The 6,973-nt window shown below is 40.1% G+C and overlaps 1 protein-coding gene across 3 annotated transcripts in view; it reads right to left on the reverse strand.

Annotated features, from left to right (window-relative positions):
• The window catches only part of YPEL2 (yippee like 2), a 51,428-nt gene extending 44,700 nt beyond the window's left edge, over positions 1 to 6,728 (reverse strand). Inside the window, exons 1-2 of one of the 3 annotated variants that reach the window (XM_072417403.1) lie at positions 6,577 to 6,704; positions 1,214 to 1,460 (exon numbers count right to left, since the gene is read on the reverse strand). The gene's annotated coding sequence lies outside the window, so the exon portion shown is untranslated. Of the gene's footprint in view, positions 1 to 1,213; positions 1,461 to 3,416; positions 4,043 to 6,576 lie in introns of those variants that run through there. The other 2 variants (XM_072417394.1, XM_072417421.1) reach the window with 2 other exon arrangements.
• Between the last annotated feature and the right edge of the window lie 245 nt (positions 6,729 to 6,973).

Below are 6,973 nucleotides of genomic sequence, written 5' to 3' on the forward strand. Positions count from 1 at the left end.
ATACACATAAAACATAGCAATATTGAATGCAATTTATTCAATGCTCCCTGGGATGTGTAATGAAAAGGTCTGAAAATCCATCCAATATCCTTAGGCTATTAATGTATATGCTTATTTATTCATTGTCCTTGTGGAGCTGCTGATAGCAGCTGTTAGAGCACTTTCTTGTTAGCTTTCCTATGGTTAAATATAATACAGCAGAGGCCTGGAACAACTTAATAACTGAGACTACAGTTTACAAGCAAAACAGACTTTCGTAATAGGCCCAGTTTAAACTTACAGAAAGCACAAGGGAAAAATAATCAGCCTGATATTTCTTTAGCCATTAAAAAGTGGTTTAAGATATTTTCCAAGCCTCCCAGCCTACTGTTCTTTACCTGATCCTGAATATCCGTGGCTATTACTGATTTATATATATAAAAAAGTTCAAAGGCTTTTCATCTCTGCCATTAAATTCTCAGACTATAGGCCAATTAGATATAAGCCTATATCCTAAGTAGAGATCACTGTAGGGTCCCAATTTCATTTCTCGATTACTGGTACCTCTTTCATAAATATAGTATCTACCATGTTTTTCCGAAATATGCATACCCCGCATACCGTAATATGTGGGGGCACATATGGGGATTTGATATTGTGTGGGGGCACAATTTTTTTTTCAGTTAAGTTTTGCTGGAGGGCTGGGCGATTTCTACGTTAGTTACGCCTCTGGTAACTGTCATAATATTGTTGCCACCCATTTCATTTTTGTACATGAGAAAATGGGACAAGACATCCCTGAAAATAAGCCCCAATGAGATTTTCAGAGGTAAAATTAATATAGGACCCTGTGTTATTTTCAGGTAAACATGGTATGTCAATCTGCTCCCAATGCTAAAGGCTGCAGCTATGTACATTAAAAAATGTGTATTTAATAACACACAGCTAGCATATATAATGAACCCCAAACTGTCCACAAAACTAAAAAAACCCCATGGTCTTGGGCCATGTTCTGAAGCCAAAGTGCCTTGTTCCAAAAGTATGCTGAAGCAACCAGACAGAGTGAATACCCCCCCCCCCCCCCCATAAGAAATTTTTCCTGCCCCATACTAGGTAAACTTTCCAGATTCCCCAGCCCCACTACATACAAAACAGTCACCAAACTTAATGATTTCACTTCCAACTCAGACCTGACTTATATTTTTAGGCTTTTTTCTGCAAAGCAGCAGCTCACCCTTTGATGATTGAGGAGCAGGCTTATCAGGGCAATAACTTATTTTCTGTTACTGGCTCACTCCACTGTTGCCAACTTGCCACATCTGCATCCCGACTTTGAATTTGGGGCAAGATGCAAGGAGGAGAAAAATGAGCCAACCAGTCATTGGAGTCACTGGAACTTGGCACCAGAGAGCCCTCTTCACTGGCTGGATGGTAACCTTATGCATACCTCTCAACATCACAAGTTGAGAAACAGAGAGAACCTGTAAAAAAAATGAAATGTGAATGTGGTCAACCAGAAACAAGATGATGCTCCAAAAAAGGAAAAAATGTTTAGAGTCATTATCCACAAATATTATTCACTAAGGGTTAATCTTTATTAATCTTTATCTTCCACAGCTTCTTTGCAGATAAACTGATCACCCTAAGAAAAGCAAACAGGGAGTCAGAAAAAATGCAGGATATTTTTCCAGCAATAGAGAGTCTGTTTGCATTGAGTCCATACAAGTATTTATAACCCTGACCTTCTACTGGTAGACAAAGACGTAAACTTTTGGACTTGTACATTTTTTTTTACATTAGGCTTTTCTGTACACACAGCTATGCATAAAAAATGCTTACTATGCTGACCTTGGACATTCAGACAAAAAAAAAAAAAAATAGGGTAAACTGAATGATGAGGATCTAACAAGTCTTGGTCCAATACCCATTATGACTTCATGGGCTCCATTTATATAAAACAGTTGACATTACATGTTTCATAATAAGAGCCCTATGGGGATATTTTTAAATGTTTGTTTTTGTTTCCCTAAGAGTCACACATTTTTCTAATTAGAATAATTAAAAAAACATGTAAAATTCTGAGTGGAATGTGGGCTATAACTGCATAAAGGGTCCCTAGAAACAGAGGTGTATTTTTCTAAAACTAACTGAATCTGAATAAAATTACGCTAAAATGACAGCTCCTAATTCACTGCAAGTTAGCCAAGACATAGGCTAAGGAATATTTAAGATCAATTTAGAGTAAAAACGATGCATTTAATGGGTAATGGTCATCGAAGGTACTTTTGTGTATCTTAATGCAATTTGTTCATAGAGAGAAAAAAAAAAAAACACAACAAAAGCCCACATTGTGGTAAATATCAAACAAGGACATGTTTCCCAGAGAAACGAGAAAAGAGAGGGAGAGAGCGAAAAGAGATAAAAGAGGGAAAAAAATAAAAATAAAAAAAGAAATCAGAAGAAAAGAAAAGAAAAGAAAAGAGAGTAGAGAAGAGAGACAGACATAGTGAATGGATAACATTAGTTTTACCAACAACATATAATAAACCTTTATATAAAATTTCACTAAAGAGGAAGGGTAGTGCAGTACTACTATACCATGACAATTTGTTCTTGCTAAAAATATACAAAGAATAACAGTACATTGTCTGACCTTTCAGCAAGAAGAACCACAAAGCTATACATCAGCAATACAACACAGACAGACACTGGACACCATTGACAATTCCGGTTTGCACAAAAGCTTTGTTTTGTAATCAGAAATAAATGTTTCTATAAACAAATTATGTGAGCGCATGATACAGGACTGAAATATACCTATATGGTATAAATGGGAACACTTCTCACAGATATATTTTTATGACAATGATTATTATATTTGTACATATCAAAACATCCCCTACAAATTGTCCCCAGCCTTAATGTTTGGGTAATTATTATATGTCAGGATTAAACATGGTTTGCAGGTTGTTAAATTGAACCAGCTACATGGTTTTGTACATCTTTCTATCCATGCTCCTGGAATGTGTTTACTCCATTGAAACTCAGGGTTGAACTGGGCTTCAAGGGGAGGACTACTTATAAAAGTACATTTATACTGTTTTCCCTTCACCTGATCTAAAGTAACTTTCCCTGCCCCCTACACACACAGACTTACCGTAATCCCAGAAGTCATGGCTCCCTCTCATTGTTTTCATCTAGTGGCTCCTGTGCTGCAAAGCCCCGTGGACAGATCAGTCTACCAGCTCTATAGAAATCTATGGGGCCTTGCTGGAAGAGTAAGGGACACCAGGATCCCAAGTATGTAGGGGAACGGAGGGTTACTTTAGGTGCAAAAAAGTATAACTGACCTTGGTATGACAGCACACTTTCGATTTCTTGGGGTTGTACAATGCATGAAAACAACAATTTCTGATATTACTTAGTATGCTAGTTACCCTAAAGTATATCCAAAGCCCAAACTTCGTTTTTTCTTCATGTTGGATGTGGGTTTTTAAAACTGCTGATAGCTTAGTTGGTTTTGCCATTTGTATTTTTCTTCACTTCCTATCCTACAGAAATTACAGGAGGTGAGAGGAAAATCTCCTCGCAGACAGTTGTCACAAGAACATGTCTTCACATTGAAAGCTGCTCTGTTCCTGTTCTGGAAGGTCACAACACAAAATATTGGATTTATCTTCATTTGAAGGTGGCGTTGATTATGAGGGCAATTAGATTGACTCTCCCAAATATACAAACCAGGCAGTGGTTTCCAACCCTTCATTATTCTATACTCTTATACTTATTCTCTTTAATTTACCTTCTGAGGTAAAAAGCACAACACAATGCTGCCTGTTTGCAAGATGAAGCAGTATAAATGTGCTGTTCTCCTAGCAGTAAACAATAAGCTGCACTTTGATACAACCATGTCAGTGTTTACAACCCATATGCACTATGACCAACAGAGTGTTACACAGCTGATCTGCTCTTTGTATGTAAACATGTGTGTAAATATTTATAGGTAGAGCTGCCCTATGACCAGCACAGGGTAACAGCCGATCTCATTGTGTGCCATATACAGTTAGGACCATAAATATTTGGACAGACAACTTTTTTCTAATTTTGGTTCTGTACATTACCACAATTAATTTTAAATGAAACAACTCAGATGCAGTTGAACTGTAGACTTTCAGCTTTAATTCAGTGGGCTGAACAAAAAGATTGCATAAAAATGTGAGGAACTAAAGCCTTTTTTTAACATAATCACTTCATTTCAGGGGCTCAAAAGTAATAGGACAAATTAAAAAGCTGAAAATAAAATGTTCATTTCTAATACTTGGTTGAAAATCCTTTGCTGGCAATGACAGCCTGTAGTCTTGAATTCATGGACATCACCAGATGCTGGGTTTCCTCCTTTTTAATGCTCTGCCAGGCCTTTACTGCAGCGGCTTTCAGTTTCTGTTTGTTTGTGGGCCTTTCTGTCCGAAGTTTAGTCTTCAACAAGTGAAATGCATGCTCAATTGGGTTCAGGTCAGGTGACTGACTTGGCCATTCAAGAATATTCCACTTCTTTGCTTTAATAAACTCCTGGGTTGCTTTGGCTGTATGTTTTGGGTCATTGTCCATCTGTATTATGAAACGCCTCCCAATCAATGTGACTGCATTCAGCTGGATTTGAGCAGACAGTATGTCTCTGAACACCTCAGAATTCATTTGGCTGCTTCTGTCCTGTGTCACATCATGGATAAACACTAGTGTCCCAGTGCCACTGGCAGCCATGCACGCCCAAGCCATCACACTGCCTCCGCCATGTTTTACAGATGATGTGCTATGCTTTGGATGATGAGCTGTTCCACGCCTTCTCCATACTTTTCTCTTGCCATCATTCTGGTAAAGGTTGATGTTGGTTTCATCTGTCCAAAGAATGTTTTTCCAGAATTGTGCTGGCTTTTTTAGATGTTTTTGAGCAAAGTCCAATCTAGCCTTTCTATTCTTGAGGCTTATGAGTGACTTGCACCTTGCAGTGCACCCTCTGTATTTACTTTCATGCAGTCTTCTCTTTATGGTAGACTTGGATATCGATACATCTACTTCCTGGAGAGTGTTGTTCACTTGGTTGGCTGTTGTGAAGGGGTTTCTCTTTTCATGGAAATAATTCTGCTATCATTTACCACTGTTATCTTCCATGGACGTCCAGGTCTTTTGGCGTTGCTGAGTTCACCAGTGTTTTGTTTCTTTCTCACGATGTACCAAAGTGTAGATTTTGCCACTCCTAATATTGTAGCAATTTATCAGATGAGTTTTTGGTGTTTTTGCAGCTTAAGGATGGCTTGTTTCACCTGCATGGAGAGCTCCTTTGACCGCATGTTGTCTGTTCACAGCAAAATCTTCCACATACAAGCACGCCCTCTCAAATAAACTCCTGGACTTTTATCTGCTTAATAATGACATAACGAAGGAATTGCCCACACCAGCCCATGAAATAACCTTTGAGTCAATTGTCCAATTACTTTTGAGCCCCTGAAATGAAGTGATTGTGCTAAAAAAGGCTTTAGTTCCTCACATTTTTATGCAATCTTTTTGTTCAACCCACTGAATTAAAGCTGAAAGTCTGCAGTTCTACTGCGCCTGAGTTGTTTCATTTAAAATTATTTGTGGTAATGTACAGAACCAAAATTAGAAAAAAGTTGTCTGTCCAAATATTTATGGACCTAACTGTATATATGTGTGTGTATACCCAGCAATGAGCAGCCATATATAATATAATGTGTATACCCAGCCATACATAATAATATAATGTGTATACCCAGCATTGAGCAGCCATATATAATATAACGTGTACACCCAGCCATATATAATAATATAATGTGTACACCCAGACACCCAGCCATATATAATGTGTATACCCAGCCATACATAATAATGTGTATAATAATATAATGTGTACACCCAGTCATATATAATATAATGTGTACACCCAGCCATATATAATAATAATAATAATATAAGTGTACAGCCAGCAATGAGTAGCACACAGCCCTGTTCCGCCTTGAGGTGAGTGCAGGCGGTGCTTCCTCCTCCTCCCCCCATGTGTTGGTAAATAATGCGGTCACATGGCCCCATGTATCTGACATGCAATATTCGGGCTCGTCTCACTAATCCCGGGTCATGTCACACAATCAGCCCCAATGTCTGGGGTTCTCGGTATCTCTGCCGATCACAGTGACATGAAACTTTCCCGTGTTCTGAATCTCTGACGCCATGGCAATGTATCTTCCCCCCCGCAGTGCCCCCTCACGTGTGTAGCAATGTTTACATCCCCCAGCAGCCGGGCTGCAGTCACCTCCGCACTGGGCAGCCTGGAGCTATGTGCCATGATCCGATCACAGCTCCGCAATGTGCAGGGACAGCCCCATGGCAGGCAGTGTATGGACGCCGCACTGTACACCGAGCACAGCCAGCTGACGCCACAACCTTTCTATCAGGTTGGCATTTTCCTCCGCAGAGGCCACAGGAGCAGAGTGACACCCCCACATAGCACGTCCCCTGCGCATGTATAGCAGCCACAACTCCTGCAGTATGATCACATTCTATGGGACACACACACACAGCACCCACCTTCTGCCACCTACTGAGCCCAGCGACACGTTATACAGACAGCAGTGCAGCTACACTCCCCTTCCAGCCAGATCTGCATTTCAGCTCTATGCTGTTTAATACAAGAACAACCGAACCAGCTCTGTAATAAGTGACACCTCCGTCCACCTATACGTAGCAGCTAGCGCCTAGCAACATTGCTGCCATTGGCTGCGGATAGACACGGCCCATTTTCTTACCATTGTGACGTGACACGCGGCATACCCAGCATCCCTATAGATGTGTGCGGTGCAGTTCCTGCTTGCCGATAGGTGGCGCTGTGTGTGTGTACACTGCTATCTGGTGGATGACAAACCTGTTCCTGGTGTCAGGAAATTGCTGGCTGCTGCAACATTTCCATTGCTTTTTAACTTGCACT

Source organism: Pyxicephalus adspersus, chromosome 1, assembly GCF_032062135.1.
Source record: "Pyxicephalus adspersus chromosome 1, UCB_Pads_2.0, whole genome shotgun sequence".
Taxonomy (NCBI): Eukaryota; Metazoa; Chordata; class Amphibia; order Anura; family Pyxicephalidae; genus Pyxicephalus; species Pyxicephalus adspersus.